The following is a 25,264-nucleotide window of genomic DNA, read 5'->3' as shown; positions in this document are numbered from 1 at the left end:
TCGGTTAATAGTCAGAACTGGTCATGTCAGAACAGTAACAATATGATAACAAAAATAATGGTATCTGCAAATATTTTGTGATTTAAGGGCTATAAGTAACGCAAATTTTAGTGAATAAGCAATACTCTATACAGATATGTAATATATATATATATATATATATATATATATATATATATATATATATATATATATATATATATATATATATATATATATATGCTGTGAAGAGTATGTACGATGGTGCGAAGGCTGCAGTGCGTGTGGATGGTGAACTAAGTGAATTTTTCTCTTTGAAAGTTGGGTTGAAACATGGATGTGTCATGTCTCCATGGTTGTTCAATCTGTACATGGATGGGGTAATAAAAGAGGTACAAGGTAGGGTAGTGAATGTTGGAGTGGCTCTGGTGAGAGAGGATAGTGTTTGGAAACTCCCTGTAGTGTTGTTTGCAGATGATACTGTGTTGTTGACTGAAGACGAAGGGGAGCTGCAAGGCTTGGTGGATGAGTTTGGGAGAGTGTGTAAGAAACGGAATCTAAGAGTGAATGTAGGGAAAAGTAAAGTGATGGTCTTTGAGAGAGGTGAAGTCAGTGAATGTACAGCGAGGTTGGATGGTGAGGAATTGGAAAATGTGAGTACGTTTAAGTACTTGGGTAGCGTGATGAGTAAGGATGGAGGTTTCGAGGGTGAAGTGCTTAAAAGGGTACAGCAGGGAAGAAAGGTTGCTGGTTCTTTGAAAGCAGTGATAAGAAACAGGGAAGTGATCATGGAAGTGAAAAAGTTACTACATGACAGTATTGTGATACCGACTCTAACGTACGGAAGTGAAGCTTGGACGTTGTTGGAAGGACACAAGTCAAGAGTGAGAGCAGTGGAAATGAGATATTTAAGAGGAGCTTGTGGAGTCATAGGGAGAGACAGGCTGACGAATGAGGATATAAAGGAGCATTGTGGTGTTGATGTGGATGTGATAGGAAGCGTTATGAGGAACACACTGAGGTGGTTTGGCCATGTGGAGAGGATGGAGGGTGAAAGACTGACGAAGAGAGTGTATGTGAGTGAGGTGGAGGGGGCAAGAGGGAGGAGGAGGCCGAGGATGAGATGGAGGGATGGGGTGGAGAGGTATATGAGAGGGGGGTGTGAGTTGGGAGCAGGGCAGTGAAATGGCGGGAGACAGGGCGACTTGGAGGCGAATTGTTTGTGGCCACCCCAAACGGGATTGAGGCGTCTGGCAATAGATAGATAGATAGATATATATATATATACAGAGAGAGAGAGATTCTCTCTCTCTCTCTATATATATATATATATATCCTCTGTGATACAATGGTAAAGTGTGCGTCTTCGTACACTGGAAAGCGAGGGTTCGCGCCCCGCCAGGGTAATAAACTATGGAAGCGTTCTTCCGGCCATGTACTGTTTGGGCGGACACCAGGGGTGTTGTGGTTGAACCAGTGTCGCATACTGTAAAGTATGTTTGCACCCAGTCGGGTTACGCGGGCCGATTACACTTGGTTCACAGACTACACGCACATCCAAAGCCACTTTTAGTCTTTCCTTTCTTGTTCTTGAACTTCTGTAATGAGATTTTTTCCCCTTTTGAAATTTAGTCCACACAACCTTGAAGGAAAGGCAAGGTCGTTGTGGTATGTGTCTATAAATCTATGTATATAGCTCACTTGTCTCGACTTCTGCCCTATTATCTTGCCTCTTCCTTGCATGGCTCCTACATCATTGGGCTAAAAACTGTGTCTGAGATTGTTTCCCTCCTAGATCTTCCCATCCAATATCTTGCATCCTTTTTTCATTATAAATTTGCTCTGTAAGCTAAAAAGTTTTCCCCTGCCATATTATCACTCCAGGAACGAAGGAAGTTGAAGTGAGGTATCCATCACCACAGCATTTCTTGATTGCAGGACACTGATGAGCTGATGCCACGATATAAATTTCGTTGTTTTTGTAGTTGCTCCTTCACATCCTGCTCCTGTCCTTGTTGAAAATTTTATGGCGTCAGGCTCATCTGGACGTGAACCAGGAAACCAGTCACATAAATCATTTGATGATGATTTGTAATGGATGCTACTTCGTTAGATCTGGGCAAATAATGTGACAGATAAAAGTTAAGGAAAGTGGAATGTGGTGAGAATATATGCATAAGATTGGAAATTCATGAGAGAATTATGAGGATGCAAGGTTGATAGGGTGACAATGCGCGCTGAAGGTGCAAATGATGAGAATTTTTGGGGAAGTCCAGTGAAGGTGAGTTTATGTTAAGGCTACATTCAAAACAAAGGTCATTGTGGAATATCATAACCAAAAATTGGAGAGATTTTTCATGTTCTGTTTCTAGGGTGAACTTAATATTTCAGTGTTCATCATCCAAATAGTTCAGAAAGAGTGACATATTCTGATGATTTGAATATAAGGAACGTGTCGTCAATATATCATGGGTGGCTCTGCTTCTATACGATTCATGTGAATCAGGTGGAGACAGGTGGGCGGACCTGCTCAGCTAAGCTGATCGCTCATTGGCTGTTTCGTTGGCTAAGCTTATGTGGTGTTTTAAGGAAGGTAGGTTTTGAAAATCTTCGACTTGTGTGTTTATTGTAGGTTGTTTTGTGATAGTGTAGATTGCCTTCAGAAACAAGGGACAGTGAGGATCTTCATCTCTATCGATTATCTTGATGTTATCCTCCAGGTCTTGTCATGTCAGGTGGGCGTTGTGTAGGTTGGCGTAGTGGTTCTTGATGTCTCGATCGTGCACTGGAGTGACGCAGACAAGACAGAAGAGACGCCTCACCTGTCAACTATAGAATGCAGCCATCAAGAACCACTACGCCACCCTACATAACTCCAATCTGACAAGACAAGACCTGGATAAGAACATCAAGATAATCGACAGGGATCAAGACCCTCACCGTCTCTTGTTTCAAAGGGCAATCTGCATTATCACAAAACAACCAACAATAAACACACGTCAATAATTTCAAAATTCCACCTTCATCAAAACACTAAATAAACTTAGTCAATGAAGCAGCTAATGAGCGATCAGCTCGGCTGATCAGCTCCACCCACCTGTCTCCACCTGATTCACCTGAATCGTAAAGCAGCCACTCATGACACAACCATCAGATCCAGCCTCAAGATGGAACAAGATAGTTCCTAAACGTCGTCCGGTTACGGTAAGCCTTATAATAAGAAATAATTTAAAATGCGTCGTTACTAATCAGTGCACTCGGACAGCCAATCAGCTACCAGCTTTCAAAAGCGTCTCTTTTCGGAGGAAATCGAATAGGCTATAGTATCCGATTTTATGAGCAAGGAACCGATTGATATTGGATCACATTAGCCAGTAATACTAATAACAATGTAATTGCATGGAGACAAATCTTGTAAATGCCTACCTACAATACAAAATGAAAATCAATCAGAAAAAAAAAAAAAAAAAAAAGGATATCGGATGTTCAAGTCAGCGTCAATTCCACGTTTTGAAACGTCTTGGTACCCACGCATTGGCGGAAAAGTGACACCCTTTCAGTTGCAGCACACCACCTCTCACATGTCGTCGTTATTTTGCCTGTATGTGTCTGTTTAATGGGATTCTTACCTTGATTATTTGGTACTGAATACTTGGAAATATGCTCGCAAAGTTGATGGTTATGTAGTTATACTATTCCTTATCATTAAGTTGGTTTTGTATGGTTTAAGTTGCTATAATTGGTGATGTGAGATGGGCACGTAGTTGCAGCTCCTTTCTTAGGTCACTCTAATATAAAGGTATGGTATATGATTTGCATTTGCGTTTTACGATCGAGTTCATGTTTTGCACACCGTATTAGATATCACGGTATTATGCATGAGCTGAATTGATGAATACATTATGTACTGTACGTGAAGCCTAATCAGATACCACGACAGCTTTTCTGAGGTAAACTGCATGAGCATAGGTTCTTTTCTGTACAATTCATTATGCACAGACAGTAGAATGGTTAATGCATAGCTTTGTTTGTGGGTGGAGTAAAGTGTTTGAGTTAGTTCAATCTGGTCATCAGGCTTTCTTCCTGAATGTTTCTCGTGTTTGGAATGTTGTTGATGTACTAGTCACCACAGATCAGGCCAGGCACATTCGTAGGAGTTGAGTAATTGCAATGTCCGTAGGGCGTCCTTTCGATGTTTTGGGTAGTTGGCTTGGCGATGAATCACTCTGTGTCACTTGCTGATATTATCCCTCTCCCACATTAACTCATAGCACACTGATGTATTAGCATGTCTTCAGCACTGTGTGTTAATTTAGTGGTCTGGAGGTTAAATTAAGTATGCTAGAGCAAAATAAACATTTCACTATTTTAACCAATATGATACAGTTACGTACAACTGATAACACAATGCAAGTCTGAGTGCTAGAGAAGTACGTGTTTCTATCCCCACTCCCTGGCTAGAGCTGAACTGATCTTGCCGATACTAAGGGCGTGGGACAGGAGTTGACAATGCAATGGAAGGTTTCCACTGCTTTGACTAAGCTATGTGAGACAGCTATGTCGTGCTATGTTGCCGTGTCGAATGATACATATTAGAGAGCATAACAAGATACTCTAGTCGACATAATGACATTCTACAAGTAAGCCTAGTGTAAACTCTATACGTACTATCTATCTATCTATTGCCAGATGCCTTAATCTCTTAAGGGGTGGCAACAAACAAATCGCCTCCATGTCGGCCTGTCCCCCGCCATTTCACTGCCCTGCGCTCAGCTCACATCCCCCCCTCTCATATACCTCTCCACTCCATCCCTTCATCTCATCCTTGGCCTCCCCTTCCCTCTCCCCCCAGCACCTCACTCACATACACTCTCCTCGTCAGTCTCTCACTCTCCATCCTCTCCACATGGCCAAACCATCTCAATGTGTTTTTCCTAATGCTTCCTATCACATCCACATCCACACCACAACAATCCTTGACTTCCTCATTTGTCAGTCTGTCTCTCCATGTGATTCCACATGCTCCTCTCAAAGAACTCATTTCCACTGCTCTCACTCTAGACGTCTGTCCCTTCAACAACTTCCAAGCTTCACTATAACCCACCCCATCCCAGCAGATTTTTAACCAATAACCTCCCCCAATCCCGGCAGATTTTCGATTTTTTCTTTTTTTCCCTAAAGCCTCCGCTTTTTATGGGAAACATCGAAATTTCGGAGAGAAATCGCTCACCTGATCTTAAAAATACCAGTACAGGTAATAATACCCTCACCTGGCTGTGTTTTCTATGGGGCCTGGCTCCAGAGAAAACTTGTTCTATGGGAGGGTACTTATGCCAAACCACTCATAATAGGTATTTATTTATTTATTTATTTAGGAATTTATATGTAGTACAAGAGTATACTGTTTTCACACAGTAATATACATGATGTAAGCATTGTTTCACCCACCAAACAAATCATCATAGTGCACCTTTTTTGGTGGCATTACCTGGTCATCGTTTCTGACTGTTTCTTCCTCTAACGCTATGTAAACTTTGTCCTCCACATTATCATCGATTGGGAAATCACTCTGGCCTTGAATTTCGTACCGTGGCGTGACATGTCTTTACTGGCCAGGTCACTGATAACAAGTGAGTTGCCGAGACAATGGCGTGTGGGGGGTGGACGTCATGCATGGTAAGGCATTCTCCCCACATGGCATCAGGTAGAGGAATGTGTCCCGTGTATACGTACCAAAAATCACGCACGAAATTTGAAAAGTGTGCAAATGATGGACCTTGCAATTGTGGTGCATTTATATAAGTCAATGGGAGTCACAGTGACAAAACGTTCAGACATACATATACATCAACAGGACAAGGCGGGTTAATACATTAGTGTTGGTATCACAATACTTTCATGCAGTAACTTTTTCACTTCCATGCTCACTTCCCTGTTTCTTATCACTATGCTCAAGGAACCAGCAACCTTTCTTCCTTGAAGTAACCTTTCAAGCCCTTTATCCTCAAATTTTCTATCCTTACTCATTCTGCAACCCATGTACTTTAACCCTTAGCCGCCGGGGTGTTAACCACCGCTGCTCACTCCTCCCTACGGGCGATTTCCGAGATTTTGGGAAAAATACCCTTACTTCAAACCCTCATATCTGACAAACTATAATACTTAGAGGTTCAAATAAAAGTTCATAAGACTCAACAACTCTTCCTCTTTCCAATGCTGGTATACGAGGTCTCCAGGTGGTCCCGTCGATGAGTAAGAATGAGCTGAAGACGAGTGGTTTTCCATGTTTTGGCGCGCTGCTCCAAGCGCGTCCCACTGGCTGTGGCCTCAGCCCAGCCGGCTAGCGTTGGCAGCACTGTCTGGAGTGGTGATTGTAACACTGCCCATGCGTCCTTGGAAGGAATGCGGAAGATTCCACTCATTTTTTCCACTGCTCCTTACTCACCGCCGTGAGAATGAGTCCTCACCCGGTTCATGTGGCTCACCCAAGGATTTACCTCCCGCTCCATAATGCCTCTATGCCCCGTAGGTGTGTGGGAAAGGAAATACAGTGTATCGTCGTGTTTCTGTACTATTCCTCCTTTACCTCGTTTTTCTGTTCTCACTTCTTCCGTAAATAATCATATTATTCCTTTACTATGACACTTTGAACTGCACTATGCATCACCATTATGCGTCATTACACTTTGACAAGTAAATGTTGCTCTTTCATGCATTATCGTAGAGTATGAGGTAATTATTTGTACTGTAAGTCATACTGCTTTGTACTATTCAGGGATATCGTGAAAACCATATAAATGTTTCATACAACTAACATTATTTGTACGTCACATCACAGATACACTGATGCTAATATTTGGCACAATCTCCCTGAGTATTGATTGAAAAAATTTGTGGGCCTCCACATCCAAAGGGGGTTAAGTGCCGGCCTGGCCAGTTTTGTGATAGCACCAGAGAGCACTAGTTTAACCCTTCCTCTAACGGTTGGATGTGGAAATGACCCCCGTCCGACACTGGAGATAGGGTTGAAAGTCGTATTTCGTTCAACATTGCCACGTTCAAACCTGCACGCAGCTGCTTCGGCTCGAGGCAAACTCTGCGTCCAAAGGCTAGCATGTCCAGTGTAGTGAGCGCGGCGGAGGTGGTGGCGAGGTAGGTGTCTGTGCACGTGGAGTTTGTGTTCCTGAAGTCTGGCCACTCATACATGCCCTGTGATTGGGCCTTTAGCAACATCGAAAAGAAGATCAGGAAGACGAACTACCTGCCAGGTACTAAGGATTACGCAGATGTAATAGCATCGGCTGTAACAAGGAAGTTCCCCATTGTGGCCTGGATGGACGACGGATTATGGATAATGGAGGACGACTGTGGCACTACATGGCACTATAGTGTCAGACCTCACCTGCCCTGACCACCCCAGTTGACGACCCTGGCCTGGATATTGGACGATGGAGTATGGGTAACGTAGGAAAATTATGGCACTACATGGCACTACTGGCACTGTACTGCATTTTCACTACTAATGGGCGACTGTGGACATTAATTTTGTGTAAAGAGATAGGAAAAGTGTTAATTTGTGTGGGGGAAGAGAAGGAATGTTGTGTTGGGCTGTATTATTGCTAGTAGTAGTAGTAGTAGTAGTAGTAGTAGTGTAGTAGTAGTAGTAATAGTAACAGTATCATTTTTGTCCGGTACTTTTATGATGCTTTTATGCTGCCCATGCTATCGATTAGTGTTAACAATATTAATATTGATATTATTGTAATATTTCGCAACAGGAGATGCTTGTAAAGTTCAATAAGGGTGCAACATTATTGCAACTGCAACAACAAGCAATAGATACATTATTTTTCATAAAATTCATTTTCTCCTATCAGATTCATACACTTCAGGTGTTAAGCTGTAATTTGATACCAAAATGAGCACTGGACGTCAGTAACTAACGAAATTACGGTTGCAAACACTTTGTTGACCTTTACAAGCCTCTCCTGTAAAATTTTATTTTTGGTGCATGACCCCCTATGGATGCAGAGGCCCACATTTAGGTATAGCCAAGCCGGTATTTTTCTTTGTGGCACGCTCACAAGTGGTTTTCTTTCAGGTAACACGTAGGCAAAAGCAAAGTATTTCCAATAATTTTCAAACCAATATCCAATACACAGTATCAATTTCTGTATTTCACTTACTATAAATCAATTACTTGCACTTGTTGAACTTATTATAAATGACTTACATCTTAGCACTTACTATACTTCACTTATACTATCACACTTTTCACTCATTTATGAAAATACACAAACATGTGCATTACAGTACATTATTTACACTACCTCACACACCTGCTCTGTACTCATGCTCGGAGTGATACTATGAGAAGCATTTGGGGCATAGGGGCACCTTGCATTCTGCACATTGGTACAAGGTCTCTTTTCGTGCTGGGGGACGGCGTTTGGTTGTGCGGCAGACGTAGCACCGCCTGTATGCCAGACGACCTGCTGCTGTTCTCCCGATCTCCACAATCTTGTGCTGACTGAAATACTCAGCACAGCTGAGCCTGTCAGCTGGAGCCGCTGTCCCCCGCCTAGCACCTGTCACCTGACCAGTTGAATATTGCTCAAGGAGTTCGCGTGCAAGCTCTCTCTCAAACTCTCATAAAGAGAGAGGTTTCCTTACAAGCTCCTTGAACAGTATGAAACTGCTCAGGACGGCGATATCAAGAAGGTGTAAGAATGTCTTCTTGTACCACCTGCAGGACTTACGTAGGCAATCTACCTCACCAATTTGCATGTCCGATTTATCAACCAGCCACATGTTGATATTGTCATCATTGATTGCATCTGGCTTTACCACGGGTTCCCTGGTCCTGTAGTCTGTTTTACCAGTTTCCTCCATCACACCCTTATGAGCTGTAGACAACATGTTAACTCGTCTCTTATCATGCCAGAGAAGGGCTAACATGTTCCCACATTTCTTTGTCAGAAGGGCTCCTTTCTCAGTATTTGCAGGAAATACGGGGAAATTCTTTCTGTTGGCCCTAACACTTCCACAGGACCCAGTACCATGGTCAAGCAAATAATTTGTCAACGCCGGGGCTGTGTAATTATCGGTGTACAGAATGTGGTGCCTGTTGAAATACCTTTCCATCAGCACTTTCACTACTGATGCCAAGAATCCATGAGGATCATCACTAGGTATATCAACATCTGTCGCCGAGTAAACTATTCCATCCAGCACATATCCAGTTTTACAGTCACAAAGCACAAAGAATTTCCGGCCAAATCTGTGACGCTTTGATGGCACATACTGAATAAATGCAAGCCTGCCCCTGAATAACACCAGCGACTCGTCAATAACCATTTTCTGGAACGGACGGGAAACCCTGCAGAATGACTCTTTCAGCATTGTCAGGATTGGTCTTATTTTCCATACCCTGTCGTTCGGTGCAGGCCGGTAATTTTGATTGAAATGTAGGAACCTTAGGATTGCCAGGTACCTATCACCGGCCATGTACTTTCTGAAGACAGGTGTGCCAATGAGTTCATCCACCGACCAATAATCGTGAAGCACATTTTTTTTTACGTGCACCATCAGCATGGTCAGGGCGAGCCACACAAACATCTCCCCCCACCTCCACAGGTATCCATTCACGCATGTGCGTGCTCTCACTAGCAGGTACGTCCAGCCAGTGCACGCACATGGCCTGGTGGAAATTAACTTCGTCCACCAGGTACTGCATAATTGCAGTCGTGAAAATTGCCTTGAATAGACTACTAATAGTCCAAGGCCTGGGGGGAAGTGCATCCTCCTGCACACCTGCACCCTCCTCATCAAAATTAATGCCGGCACAGACGGCTCAAAGCCAGCACCATCCTCCCATATAAATGTATCCACTCTACCCACATGTGGTAGAGCAGGCCGTCTGGCAGTTGCACTGCCTTTTGCAATCACTCGTGCACGACCACGTGCATGGCCACGGGCAGGGGGAAGGGGAGGAGAGGGAGAGGGAGAGGAAGAGGGAGAGGGGGAGGTGGGGGAGAATGCGGGTGATGACTCACCTGACGCAGAACTTGCCTTTGAAGATGCTCGGCACTGCGTATCACCACGTGGCTCCCATCTAGGTAACACAACTCCTAAAGGGCCTGGTTGAGGTGATTCTGCCCTTGAAGTGGTAGGCTGAGGTGTGGAGAAGCAGTGGAGGAAGATACGTCGGTGAGCAGGCGGGGAGAGTGTGGGGGAAATGGCTCTGCGGCGTTCTTTCCACAGATGTCCGCCAGGTCCATGGCCACTTTCCTGATATCCTGGGTCATCTACCGCCTCCTCATCAGCAAAAGCATCGCTGTCGTAGGCTCTCCCTTCCTCCTGTAGGAGTCGGACAGCCCTCTCTGGCATCGGAGAGTGAGTATGGGATGGAGGGCGAGAGAGCTTGCTCTCCACGTGGTAGCTCTCTTTACCCTCAGACGATGTACTTTCACTAAATGTCCTAGAGGACACAGTTTCATCTAGGGCACGTCCTATGACACTATCACTAAGCCCTTTTCCTGGCACAGAGGGCATGACTTTAGCAGGGGTCAATGAGGCGATCAGCCCTTCATGCAGTGGAACGGAATCGGACGATGTAGAGGAAGACGACTTGGCTCCTTACACTACCACTGCCGAGTACAGACTGGATCGCACAGCCGCGGGGTACCTGTGGGTCCTACCTACCCCGTAGGTATCACAGAAAACGGTAGTGTAATCAAACAGTGGTGGGATGGTGAGTGCGGTATAGCAAGGCAACCAGCAGCCCTCTGCGCCCTCAATCCTGTCGTGCATACACGTCAACCGGCGGATAAGGGTTAACGCACCCACATTTTCCATTTCCTCCTCATCCAACCTCACTGTACTGTACATTCACTGACTTTCTTTCTATCAAAGACAATAACTTTACACTTCCCTACATTCAACTTTAGATTCCGTTTCTTACACACTCTCCCAAACTCATCCACCAAGCTTTGCAGCTCCCCTTCGTCTTAGCTTAACAAGACAGCATCATCAGCAAACAACCGTACAGGAAGTTTCCAAACACTGGCCTCTCTCATTAGGGCTCCTCCATTATCCACTGCCCTACCTTGTATCTCTTTTATAATCCCATCCACTTACAGACCGAACATCCATGGAGACATGAAACATCCCTGTTTGAATCAGACCTTCAAATAGGAAAATTCACTCAGTTCACTATCCACATGCACTGCAGCCTTAGCACCCTCATACATACTCTTCATGGCATGCAACAACTTCCCATCTACTCCACATATTCTTAATACTTTCCACAATTCTTTGTTATCCATCCTGTCATATTTTGTCTCCAAATCCATGAAGGCTGCATGCAGCTTCTCTGCCTTCTCTAGAAACTTTTCCACTAAAGACCTAAGAATGAGTATCTGATCTACACAACCTTTTCCTTCCTAAAACCTCCCTGTTCTTCTCCAATCAATTCCTCTGTTATTTCCCTAAGTCTGTCAATAAGTATCCTAACATGTACTTTTCCTATTACACAAAGAAGACAAATGCCACTATGATTACCACACACTTCTTTTTCCCCTTTTTCTTTGTACAGGGGAATAATAATACCTGACTTCCAATATTCCGGGACTCTACCTTCCTCCCAGGCCAATCTGCACATCTTCCACATACATTCTGTTACTATCTCTCCCCCATGCTTCAGCATATTACCACACACTCCATAAAATCCTGGGGCTTTCCCCATTCTGACTTTCTTCATTGCTTCCACAACTTCCATCCAACTGCTTCTCACATTCCTCCTTCTCCCAGCCATTCCCCAGGAACATATACTTACATTACTTTCATTCTCTTTGTTCAACAGTTAAGGTGTTCTCTCCATCTGCTCACTTTGTCTTCCAACTCCACTAGTAATCTACCATTTTTATCTTTCAATCCCCGACGAGTTTTTTGACACCCTGTCTAACTTGCTTTACCTCTTTCCAGAACATTTTCTTACATTCCCTCCACTTTACACTCAATTTCTTCTAAATTCCTCATCCACTCTCTTCTTATTCTCTCTTACAACTCTTTTCACCTCTCTCTTCCTCTCTACATATAATTCTCCCTTCCATCTCTCAACAACTTCCACACCCCTTTTTCTCATCCACTCACTATATGCTTTCTTCTTTTGTGCCAAAAGGCTGTCTTACCTCTTCATTCAACCATGTTGTTCCCTGCACCCCTTTCCGTCTTCTCTTCCTCCCACACACCACCTCACATACTGCACAGATTTCTTTCGTTATTATCTTCCACACACCTTCCACATCGCCAAGCTGGTCCAATCCATTTTACCCTATTGCTCCTCCACTTCTCTCTTATATTCTTCCTTTTTCCCATCCTCTTGTAACCCTTCCACTCTCCTTGTATTAACTACTTCCCCCTGTCCTACCGTTCTTCTATTCCTCCATTTCATTTGGACCTTGCTTCTCACCACCACCAAGTGGTGGCCAGAAAGTCCACTCCCCCAACCTCTATATGCTCTTGCATCCATTACACACCTTCTCATCCTATCATCCACACACACATAATCAATCGTTGCCTTCCATTCATTCAGTTCACCACCCATTCTTCACATCACTGGCCATATATACCTGTGGATCATCTTGTGCCTGAAAAGGGTAGTGGCCATCACCAACCCCCTCCCGGCACAAATGTCTACTAAAACCCTGCCCTTCTCATCAATCTCTGCAGGTACACCCCACTCACCAACTACTCCATCCACCTTCACATTCCCCACTTTGCCATTAATATCTCCAATTAAAAACACTCTCTCATTCCTTTAAAAGTTTTCCATGCACGTTTCCACATTTGCCCAGAACTCTTCTCTCACTCTGCTTGCACTATCTTGCGTTGGTGCATACACGCACACAATCGCCCACATTTGTAGTCTAATTTTCAGTCTACCCACAAAAGCTTTATATACACTGCTAGTATATAAGGTAATAAGATAATGAGATAATATATTTAATACTTATATATGAAAGAAAAAGTATGGTTACTACTGGTACATTGAGATACATGTCAGGCATCTAATATATAATCATTTGCAAAATAGGCTTGTTTAGCATTATGTCGTGGAATGTATATTTCGGTTCCGTGTGCATTAATGAAATGTGTTGTGTGTCTTGGTATAATGTATAGGCTATAACATGCAATGTAGTGCAGCACGAATGGTGCGTTTTGCTGTGTGAAAGTGTGTAGTAACCAACCCATTTTTCTTTTTTATGGATGTGCTTTGTATGTTGTAAAGCGTGAAGAGGTTAGAATGTTTGATATTGCAATTACTACTACCAGAGAGGGCAAAGTCCTCGCGAGTCTCTCATCAAGTAGTGGCATTTTGTCACATATGAACGGCCAAACCCTGCCTTGCCAAACCTGGCTCGACCCGACCCGGCCTGACTGTATCACTTTTGAGAAGCTTATATCTCAGCAACCACAGGGCCGATCACTGCGTCGTTTGCTCCATATGATAGCCCCATTGTTTAAGATTTGTTTTTGGCAGGTTTCATCACAACCCGGCGGTGCACGTGGGACGTGACATGCACCAAGTGCAGCATGTCGAAAATCTTCAAAAGAGGGACACAGGCCAGACATGAAAGGCATGAAACTTGATAATACATAGCCATCAATATACCCTAGGTATCCTTGGGGTGTAAGACGACATTTCAATGCTTTCAGATTTAAATGGCCTCGCTCATACCTCACCGAGAATGGCGTTCTACTGATGGTAAGATGTTATATGAGAGGTGATAGGAAGGAGTGGCAGCATACTCTTCTTAAATTTTCTTTTCCACCTTTTCTCCTAATCGCCCCCTTCTTTTTCTAATATCAAACCTTTTAACTGGAGATAAGTCATATCTATAATCGCTAAACAAGTGTTCTTAAGGAGAAAAGGAAGCCGCCGAGTCAAGGAAAATAAAATTCCCCGTATCGTATCCGTACTCTGCTGCTTGGGCCTGCTTTGGACGAGAAAACTAATTAAAGTAATAATTACTATTTATTAGGCTACCGACACGTTATAGTCGACGTTCATTCTTTCAGCAAAGAAGGTAAACCACGGCTACAGCTTTATGTGCTTACATTCAAATGAAAAAAGAATGTACATAAATATATTTTCAATATATGCAGATACTTCTAGTGTTGCACACTGCAGACATTGTCAATATTTTGTACTTTCTTGAACCTTCTACTCAGAAAAAAAGAAAAAAAAATAGTAAGTTGTTCTTTGAAGATCGAGGTCATGTTCATGTACCAAATTAACAATGTTTACCTTGCTATCCTTAACTATTTGCTTATTTTACAGCTAACAGAACATATTTGTTTCAGCTGCTTTTAATGAATTTAATGTTTTGTGGTTTAGTTTATCAGTAATGAACATTATTTTAATCTGCAGAGTTGTCCAGGACAGTCCAGTGTGTTACCTCCAGACTCTGAGTGACAATATGGCTGACCAAGTTGGCAATCAAGGCAGTGTCCCTTATCAGTCTCCATCAAGGTTCATCAGTCAGAGCCAAAACATTATCTACAGCATGTACCAATAATCAGGTTAAGAAAATCCATGTATCGCAGGAGAGCTTGAGAAGAAAACCGCTGCAGCCACACAGATGTCTGCATGAGCAATGCAATGGATCCAGAACAAAATGCATCTATCTTCAGGTGGATTACGTTGCTCCCATCTTGCACGCAAAAGACCGTCAACTGTGCTGGATCTACTCGACGCGTTTGACAGAGAAGGCATCAGCAGAGAATTGCTTTCCTTTTATGTGAGAGGAGAACTGCATAAGCTTTCCAGTTTGCTGCAGAAAGTCAAGGAGCTTCCTCTGAGTTTCACTGGGTCATGCAGTTTACTGTGTAAAGTTGTCTAGGAGATGGAAATCAAGTTCAGAAAAACACAGAATGGCCGAAAACTCTTGACAGAGAGGGACTGTATTGTTGAACTAAGGAACCAGTACCTGGGAGAGATTCAGTGCAACAGGCCCTCCCCCCCCAATAGTTTACCTTGATGAAACGTGGGTTAACCAGAATCAGTGTATCGAATGATGTTGGACAGTTGATGATGGATGAGTGGGGCCTAAACTTATGACAGGGAGGGGAACCGACTTCATCATTATCCATGGTGGTAATGACCACTGCTTCATTCCTGGTGCTTTGTTGATGTTTAGATACAAAAAAATGTGCAAAAGTAGACTGCCGTGACTCCATGGATTATGAGAGGATGAAGACCCGGTTCCAGCAACAACTGCTGTTTAATATCCAAGGAAGATCACTCATCATCATGAACAATACACCATACCACTAAAAAATTAAAAGCAAGTTCCCCCATCCAATGAGAGCAAGTCACAGACAATTGCAGAATACTAACATCATACATGATTCAACTTTTACAAAAGCAGAACTTATTATGATACCAGACAACACACAGACAAAGAATATAATGAAACAGATCAAACGGCAAAAGACCACTGATACATAGTGCTTAGGTTATCACCATACTAGTATGTGTTCAGTCCTACAGAATTTATATGGGCCAAGGTAAAAGCAGAGGTAGAGAGAGAGACCAAACAACAACAGCAGAAGAAAAAAAAAAAAAGGCTGTCCAACAAGTGGCACCAGAGGGGGGGGGGGAAGGATGCGCTTTACTTGCACACTGCAAACTAAAGGGGAATATAAATCTCGAGGTACTGCGTGTAATCATTTGTTTGAAACTTTTGTGACATCGGATGACATTGAAGAAGTCAGTGATTAGATGACATGAGTAAGTCTCACTCTCTCTCTCTCTCTCTCTAGGCTACATATTATATGGAAAGAGGTGAAAAGGGTGCGAAAAATAGAGTCTGGGAAGGAAAAGCGAGTAAAAGCAGAGGATGGGAGGATGTTAACTGAGATGGATGCAGTAAGGGAGGGATGGGCGGAGTGTTTTGAAAGACTGTTAAATGTAGAGGAGGGAATGGAGGCTGAGACTGTGGCAGATGGAAGGGTGCAAGAAATAAATGTGTTGTGAAGATTGCATGATTCTTTGGTCATGATGGAGGAAGTGCAGGAGGCAGTAAAGGAGATGAAAACAGGGAAAGCTGCAGGTATGGGTGGGTGTGCTGTGGAATGTCTGAAAGGTGGTGAAGCAACTATTGTTGAGTGGCTAGTAAGATTATTGAATGTGTGTTTTGTGAGACATATGGTGCCAGTTGACTGGGCAAGTGCTTCTGTGGTTCCATTATAATGGCGATAAGTATGAATGGACTACATTTAGGGGTATAAGTCTGTTGAGTGTAAGGTGTATAGCAGAGTGCTAATTAAGTTAGAGAGGGTACAGAGGAAGTGATTGGTGATGAGCAGTGTAGCTTTACGAGAGGGAGGGGATGCATGGATTAGGTGTTCGCTGTGAGACAGGCGTGTGAAAAGTATTTAGCAAAAAGTAAGGATGTTTTGGGCGTTCACTGATATAGAGAAGGCATATAATAGAACTGATAGGGAGGCTTTGTGGACTGTTTTAAGATTTCATGGACTTGATAGTAGGTTGCTAAAAGGAATGGAAAATTTTTTAGGTAAATAGTAAAGCGTGTGTAAGAGTGGGAAATGCTGTGAGTGATTGGTTTCCTGTGAGAGTGGGGCTGTGGCAGGAATGTGTGGTGTCACCTTGTTTGTTTAATATTTATATGGATGGTGTTGTAAGAGAGGCAAGTGCAAGACTGTTAGGTGGAGTCTGAGTCTGGTGAATGTTGACGATAGAGAGTGGGATCTGAAGCAGCTGCTATTTGCAGATGATACTGCACTGGTGGCTGATTCAGAGGAGAGATTGAAACAGTTGGTAGAGGAGTTTGAATGGGTGTGTGAAAGCAGGAAATTGAAAGTAAATGAGGTTAAGAGTAAAGGGATGAAGTGTACAAGGTTGGTAGGTGTTACGAGGATGATTATAGGTGAACGGTGAGTTGTTTGAGGAGGTAGAGTGTTTTAAGTATTTGGGGTCACATGATACTGTGGATGGAAGAATAGATGCAGAAGTGAAATTTAGAATGAATAACATAGGAAAGGTACTGGCAGGAAAGAAAATAGTGATTAGATGTCGTTTGCTTAAATTGGATGGAAAGAGAAGACTGTATGAGGGTGTTGTGGTACCGACTGCGTTATATGGGGCTGGAACATGGAATATGGGTGTAGCAGAGAGGTGAAGTTTGAATGTAATGGAGAAGAGATGTCTGAGAGGTATGTGTGGAGTGACGCGTATGGATCGAGTGAGAAATGATGAATTGCGAAGGAGGATTGGAGTTGTTCGGGAGATTGCTGATCGAGTTGAGCAGAGAGTGTTGCGATAGTTTAGGCACATGGAAAGAATGGATAATGAGCGATTGGTGAAAAAGATAACTAGATCTGATGTGAGAGGTATAAGGCTGAGAGGAAGACCACGAATAGGATGGATGGACAGTGTGAAGAGAGCGTTGGATGTGAGAGGAATGTCTGTTGAACAAGGAAGAGTGGCTGTGCATTATAGAAATGAATGGAGAGAAACTGTGAATGAATGAAAGATGACGCAGCCCTGCAGGGATATTCTTCCACATTTTGTCTGATCAGCTGATCAGGTCAGGTGGGAGTAAGGGGATGGTTCCATTATGATGTGGCAGGGATAAACCAGCTCTGCTCACGGGTCCTGCTGCGGATGTCACTGATTGCACTGCACAGTTTTTTTTTTTTTTTTCTATATATATATATATATATATATATATATATATATATATATATATATATATATATATATATATATATATATATATATATATATATATATATATATATATATATATATATATATATATATATATATATATATATATATGTTCGACTCTGGGCATAGGCTTCACAGCCTGCTTGACCCTCGTGTGGTGTGGTACAGTGAGGATCTATCCCTTTTCCCCTTTAGGGCTAAGATGCGAATGAAAGTGTTTGAGTGGATGAGTAAATCGGGAATGTGTTGTCCTATCTCGGCTACCTCCCTTTCCTAGGAGGAAGCAGCCTAGGTATATATATATATATATATATATATATATATATATATATATATATATATATATATATATATATATATGAAGTTTGTTTAATGGATCTTAGTTTTTGCAATATTGAAATTTACCTCCCATATATTATTTTGTATCGTATTTATATATTTCGAAATTGCCTCCCATATTATTTTGTATCGTATTTTATAACCTCGAATTTACCTCCCTCATATTATTTTGTGCCATATAATTTTAAAAGCCTCTTTTGTGAGAGTAATTCTGAGTTCTTTATTCCTACCTTCCACCTTTCTCTCCACTTCCTCCCTCACTAAACCTCCCTCCTTCCCTTCCTGCTTCCCTCCCCTTACCCCTAACAAAAGTTTACCTGCCATCCCTCCCTCACTTCCACATACAGTGTCAGGAGTCTTATAATCAGTAACTTGTGGTGTCTTTTAGACAGCAAAAGTGTAGAAGATATTTTTTAAAATGTTTCACTAAACTTGCTATTCTGTTGTTTTAGTGTGCCCCAGTTGATTTTTTAAAACCGGTATTGTAATATCCTGTAACAGTGTACCTCATGTGTTCAGTCGAGCGCGAAAGATTAACTGTCATAATCGTCATTCAGTGTCCAACTAGATGTGACATGGGAAGGATCCTTCAGTCCAGCTATTTTTTTGTTTTCTTACCCCTTATTGTTCCAGTGAGTTTACAGGCATGGATACTTGTAACATTAGCTGGTCTCACTGAGAAAATAATTCTGTGAACTGGAGTGGAATAACAGAATACGCCAAGTTATTCTGAAATATTTAATGAGAACAAGAAACCAAACAAATTTAGCATTGTGAAACATAGTAAGTAACTGTTAAAACACATACGTGAAAATTACACCCAGGCGTAAAATAATAAAAAATATAGCGGGGATCATAAAGATTTGTTTACAGTAATGTGGGGGTGATAGCCGGGAGGAGTTGACTGTACTGTATCGAAAGGCAATTGGTAATGCTATCGACTGCCTACTCCGGGGCGGTAATGTCGGTTGTCAGTATTTACGCCATCTGGAAAAAAAAATACTATGGATGGAATAAAAAACGTTATACCAACCAGTTATTGCCCAAGTAAATAGACCACACTCCCATTCACTCCACCTGATAGATCAAAACGCATTCCGTACATAGCTTCGCATTCACCTATATGACAGTCAGTCCGGCGACTGTCAAGTTATAAAGGGTGTTAAACCCAGGTCAAACACTCCCACGCAAAATATATATATCCAACCTGTTAGATTTCTTGTCAGATCCCTAGCCCCATCAGCTTTCATACGTCTCTCTCTCTCTCTCTCCCTCCCTCTCTCTCTCTCTCTCTCTCTCTCTCTCTCTCTCTCTCTCTCTCTCTCTCTCTCTCTCTCATTTTCCATATCTTTTCACTTTTTTGGCTGCCACGACTCCCCCACCTTCAGACTCGCTGAGATATATCATTTTCACCGTTCTTCTAACATCCATGCTTTCCACTTTAAACACACTCTCTTCAACTCTGGTATGACATTATCCCTTACCCATTCCAATCTCTGCATTCCATACACATTCCTCAACAGTCTAATGTTCACTACTCGTACACGACCTTTCATGTTCATGTCACACAGTAGTCTCACATCCGCATGTTACAGAAGGAACACGGAACTCCTTTATGCAAGCCTCTCGTAGCTGGCACACTCATACCTCTGTTACCTCTCAAGTCCTCCATAATACCAGTCACTTTCCTACCCTGTGTCATTTTACTTTCCACATGTTTTGCCCATTTGCCTTTCTTTCTCTCACTGCACAGACGCGCTTAGCTCTTTCACCATTTCAGGTCTCTCCAGTCAATAATGATTCACACTGGGAATCGGCTTCTCTCTAAACAACCATCACTTTGCACATGTCTACATATTTTTTTTTTCAAGGCATGACGCTCACAGACATCTACAGAACTCTGCATCAGTCCACCAAACTTTCCACTATTTACAAACAGCTCAGTAACATCTACACACATCAGATTTGAGATATTCCATCCTTCGCGTTCATAACCAACGTCATTTCTATGTCCAATATTTTTGTTTTCATGCCACTGATAATGCCAATATCTGTCTGTCTCCCTGTATATATATATATATATATATATATATATATATATATATATATATATATATATATATATAAATATATATATATATATATATATATATATATATATATATATATATATATATATATATATATATCGTAAAGACGTATGCAAAATGGAGTGTTCTATAGCAAAACCAACAACATTCATACATAAAAATGAGACGTGTACAAAATTTGTCTCGTATTTAAAAACCATTTATCAAGAAAGTTAAAATAATAAAAGTGGTTATTAATACAGTTGTTCTTAAGAATATTTAATACAGTTGTTAAAACATCCTTTTTTCACCAAGTTTAGCAACTAAAGGATTTTATAGACTAACTTGCTTTTTAATAACTATTTTTAATAACAATCATTCATAAAAAAACTACTTTTAATAACTATTTTAATCACTAATGACTATTTTTCATGTTTGTATTTTTAGGTAGTTGATTTCCGAGGAAGGGCTCAAACCCTCCGCAAACCCACTGGTAGACACGCAGGCAACCCGTGTTGGTCGGTTATGCGGATACGGTTACCACCCACCATATTAAATGATTTCCTGGTTTTACTTTAAGTCAATTGACTTGCCACTCATGTAGAGCTATCCTAGAATAGAGTACCACTACACTGAGCGGATGATAGGCTCCTACACCAAATGAAGTGGAGGGGGGAGAAGGAGAGGAAGGCCGAGGATGAGATATAGGGATGAGGTGGAGAGGTTTATGAGAGATGGGTGTGTGAGGTGAGGGGAGGGCAGTGAAATGCCGGGGGACAGGACGACATGGAGGCGATCTGTTTGCGGCCATCCCTTGCGGGATTAAGGAGTCTGGCAACAGATAGACAGGTAGATAGATATTTTAATGACTCTCTTTATTTGGTAAATGTTGTTTAAATACAATACACAAATTATATAAAAGAGTCCTTTTTATAAATACGTGTTGTTGGTTCTTGCATAGAACACCACAGTTTGCATATGTATTTATAAGTCTACACCATACACACGAAAACCTTCCATAATCCTTCTCCAGGTACCGTTTACAATACATTTTCTGGATCCACAAATGCCATTAATACCATAGTTCTCATGTGGCTTCTTCACTATCGTTTTCCTTGCAAATAATTGCTAAACACATCCTCTGCCACACGTAAAGCCACCATGTTCGCCGCTCATCACGCCTGCTGATATATCAATTATTTTTTTTCTAAGTAGTGTTCCACATATAACAACTTTATGTCAGATGGATGTATTTTCTCGTGTACAGCGCGTTGGCACTATAAACCTAAGCATAACCAAATAAAAGACTAAAGATATTTTTTATCTTTATTTCCAGCTCACCGAGCTCCAATTTTTCTGTATGAAGAATGTTCTTGAAGCTAAATATTAATATAAATGGGACAAGCATACCTACTATTCCTTCGTGTTCACCTAAGTATTCTTGTTGGAAACTTTTGCTCTTTGTCAATACTGTCTTTTGCATACCAACATAGAATGATTCGTCTGATCTAGTAACTTCAGTAATTAGTTTTACTTAGCACAATGATTTGAAAATATCGCATACATACGCTTCATTTTTGATCGATGGAAAATATTTGCAACATAGAGTAGACTATATTTGGTCGTAAATCATTGCTAGTAGTGTATTCACTCATAAAGAACATTGAAATATACCTAGAGTAAATGTTATACATGTTAAAAAGATTTTGTGTGTAATGATAGGTGGCAGTACGTGAGGAGGCTATCACATGTTTGCACTTTTATTCTTATGCAATGACATAGGTAGTCTGAAGTAAGGCAGTTAAAACTTTCTGATGGTGTCAACTATTGATGTACCCATCATAATACAGCAAAAAACGGAAAGCAAAAGCAACAACAACTTCTGTACACCATAATATCGGCAACTGCATCTGTAAAGAGACAGTAAATCTCAGTTGTATCAGTCTTTACCCTTTCTGTTATCTAATCATTATCTCTGTAGGCTAATAAGGTTCTACTTAAGATGATGGAACTAAGTTGCATACCTTCCATTTCGCAATATAAAAGCTTCAGTCATAGTTTTCCTTCTATCTATTTTTAAAATATTCAAACTCATCGCCTTTTCCAAAAAGAAACATTAGTTTACTGTTTGGCCTGAGTGACCATATATGGCAATAAACAGCAATACAATAAATATAAGGCAAGATATCGCTGTCTAGTAACTGCCAGAAAAAGGGGAAAGGTGACTACAGATTATAGTTTTCATTGCTACGTGTACATAATCAACAACGCTGCGTACAGTTTTCAGTGGCTTTGTAAGGATAAACAATCTGTGTGCACTCATGTCCTCATATGAAAATGCAAATGGTTAAGGACAGGTTAATGAAGGCTTCCTTGTCTGTCAGATTACGGGGATGATATCTGATGCATCTTTGTGCTGTATTCCCGCGGGCTTCGGCGAATACCTGGCCCTTCTTCCAATTCTATATTCAAGACAGTAATTTTTCTTTGTATGAAGCTGTGCTGACATAAAACAAGAAGGAAAAGAACACATATCAGAGAGAATGTTTAAGTGTAATGATTTTGAAGGGGTAGCATGAATCACTAATGAGAAGATGACAGTTAGCCATCAAACGCCCAGGATAATACGGACCCACATATACGGTGCTAAGTGCTTTATAATTTACAGCCAGCCAATTAGGAATCATATATTTATTTGAGTATTAAAACATATCCTACAAAAATATTTTCGTCTGATATCCTGTTGACAACCGAAACACATATATGTTGAGCCTCAGTGAGGCCGTCAAAGCAGAAATAGCCATGAATATTGATGCTTGGATACGAGAGAGAGAGAGAGAGAGAGAGAGAGAGAGAGAGAGAGAGAGAAAGCGAAAGAGAGAGAGAGAGAGAGAGAGAAAGCGAAAGAGAGAGAGAGAGAGAGAGAGAGAGAGAGAGAGACAGACAGACAGACAGACAGACAAACAGACAGACAGACAGACAGACAGAGACAGACAGACAGACAGAAACTAACTGCATTTTTACAAGAGTATGCAGCCAGTGATCAGTTATTACTGCACGCGGCTTCACATGGACAGAGAGTGTATGTCAGCTTTTCTTTTTTATGAACATTTGCGAACTGTCATCTGGTGTGTTTACACTGGCTTATTGCTTTCTGAAACTCTTCACTACGATAGGCTTTCACGTAGCTCATTGATATGGTCCATTCTGTGTTAAACACAAAATCGGAACACGCTTAAAGACACTGAAGGGGATGAATAACGAAAATCTGTTTGACAAAGTTTCACGTATGACCCAGCTGATAAAAGCTCAAGCACAAGACACGGAAATTATAGAAGAAAAAGCAAAAACACTAATTATTTACTGACAGCCTGTTCATAATGAGCATAACCATTTTACTGTGATAAAGAAAATATCTCAAAGACACTCTTTTTTGGGGACAGGTAGAAGCAGCTTTCATTAATCGTTTTAGCCAGAGGTCGTTCTTATAATATTCTACGTACGATATCTTCACCTAGTAAGAGACGCGCTCGACTTGAAAAAGATTCCAAACACTTTTGTGCCTAAATAACACTCATTCAAACCAGATCTAGGGAAGAGAAGCATTCGCGTGACTGGAGGAATGCCAGATATCACCTGTATTTTAATTTTTCGGACGGAAAAAAAATCACAAGTTGGGCAATGATTGAATGGCCTTTTTCATGCATCTTATATATTGTAAAAATATGTACATATTCTGTTTCTTCTCTATAAAACTGCTTTTTCAATACAGCATTAAAAAATATAGTAATATAAAAAATATTTCACAGAGGTTGCAGCCTGGTTTATGCATGCATAGAAATATATGTGTATATCTTTGTCCAATAATAATAGTTGATTATAATTCATACTAACACATTAAACTCCCTGTGAGTAAGAATACCATTTATTTCACTTCAAGAAAGCATGTCGATATTTAGTTGCTGCCTCGGTACAACAAGTTTTCCAAGCAACCAACACAGTATATATATATATATATATATATATATATATATATATATATATATATATATATATATATATATATATATATATATACAGGGCGAGTGATGAGAAGGGTGGGTGGTGAACTGAATGAAAGGAAAGCAATGACTGATTTTGTCTGTGTGGATGAAAGGATGTGTAGGTGTGTAATGGATGCAAAAGCATATAGAGGTTCGGGGAGTGGACTTTGTGACCAGCACTTGGTGGCATCCAGAATCAAGGTGCAAGTAAAATGGAGAAATAGAAGAAGGAAAGGATGGGAGGAAGTAGTGGATGCAAGGAGAGTGGAGAAGATACAAGAGGATTAGAAAAAGGCAGAATGTAAGAGAGAAGTGGAGGAACGCTTGGGTAAATATGGGTTGGAGCAAATGGGGGACGTGGAAGGTGTGTGGAAGATATTCACAGAAGAAATATGTGCAGCATGGTAGGCGATGTGTGGGGTGATGAGAAGACGAAAGGGGGTGCAAGGAATAGCATGGTGGAATGAAGAAGTGAGACAGGCTGTGGCACAAAAGAACAAGGCATACAATGAATGGATGAGGAATAGGGGCATGGAAGAAGTTGAGAATCGGAAGAGTGAGTTATATGTAGAAAGGAAGAGAGAGGTGGAAAGATTAGTAAGAGAGAGTAAGAAGAGAGTGGATGAGGAATTTGGAAGGATTTTAAGTGTAAAGTGGAGGGAATGTAAGAAAATGTTCTGGAAAGAGGTAAAGAGAGTTAGACAGGGTGGCAATGAATTTAGTCGGGGAGTGAAAGATTAAAATAGTACATTACTAGTGAAGGGTGGAAAAGCGAGTAGATGGAGAGAACATTTTAAGGAATTGTTGACCATAGAGAATGAAAGTAATGCGAGTACAAATAGCTGGGGAATGGCTGGGAGAAGGAGGTGAAAAGACAGGAAGAAATCAGCAGGAGGGAAGTTGTGGAAGCAATGAAGAAAGTCAAAAAGGGGAAAGCCCCAGGAATGGCAAAATGCTGAAGCATGGGGGTGAGATAGTAGCAGAATGGATGTGGAAGATGTGCAGATCGGCATGGGAGGAAGGTAAAGTCCCAGAGGATTGAAAGTCAGGTATAATTATTCCCTTGTACAAAGGAA

Source organism: Coenobita brevimanus, chromosome 45, assembly GCF_032717465.1.
Source record: "Coenobita brevimanus isolate Jiangsu-jjx chromosome 45, ASM3271746v2, whole genome shotgun sequence".
Taxonomy (NCBI): Eukaryota; Metazoa; Arthropoda; class Malacostraca; order Decapoda; family Coenobitidae; genus Coenobita; species Coenobita brevimanus.
This window is presented reverse-complemented; position numbering follows the sequence as displayed.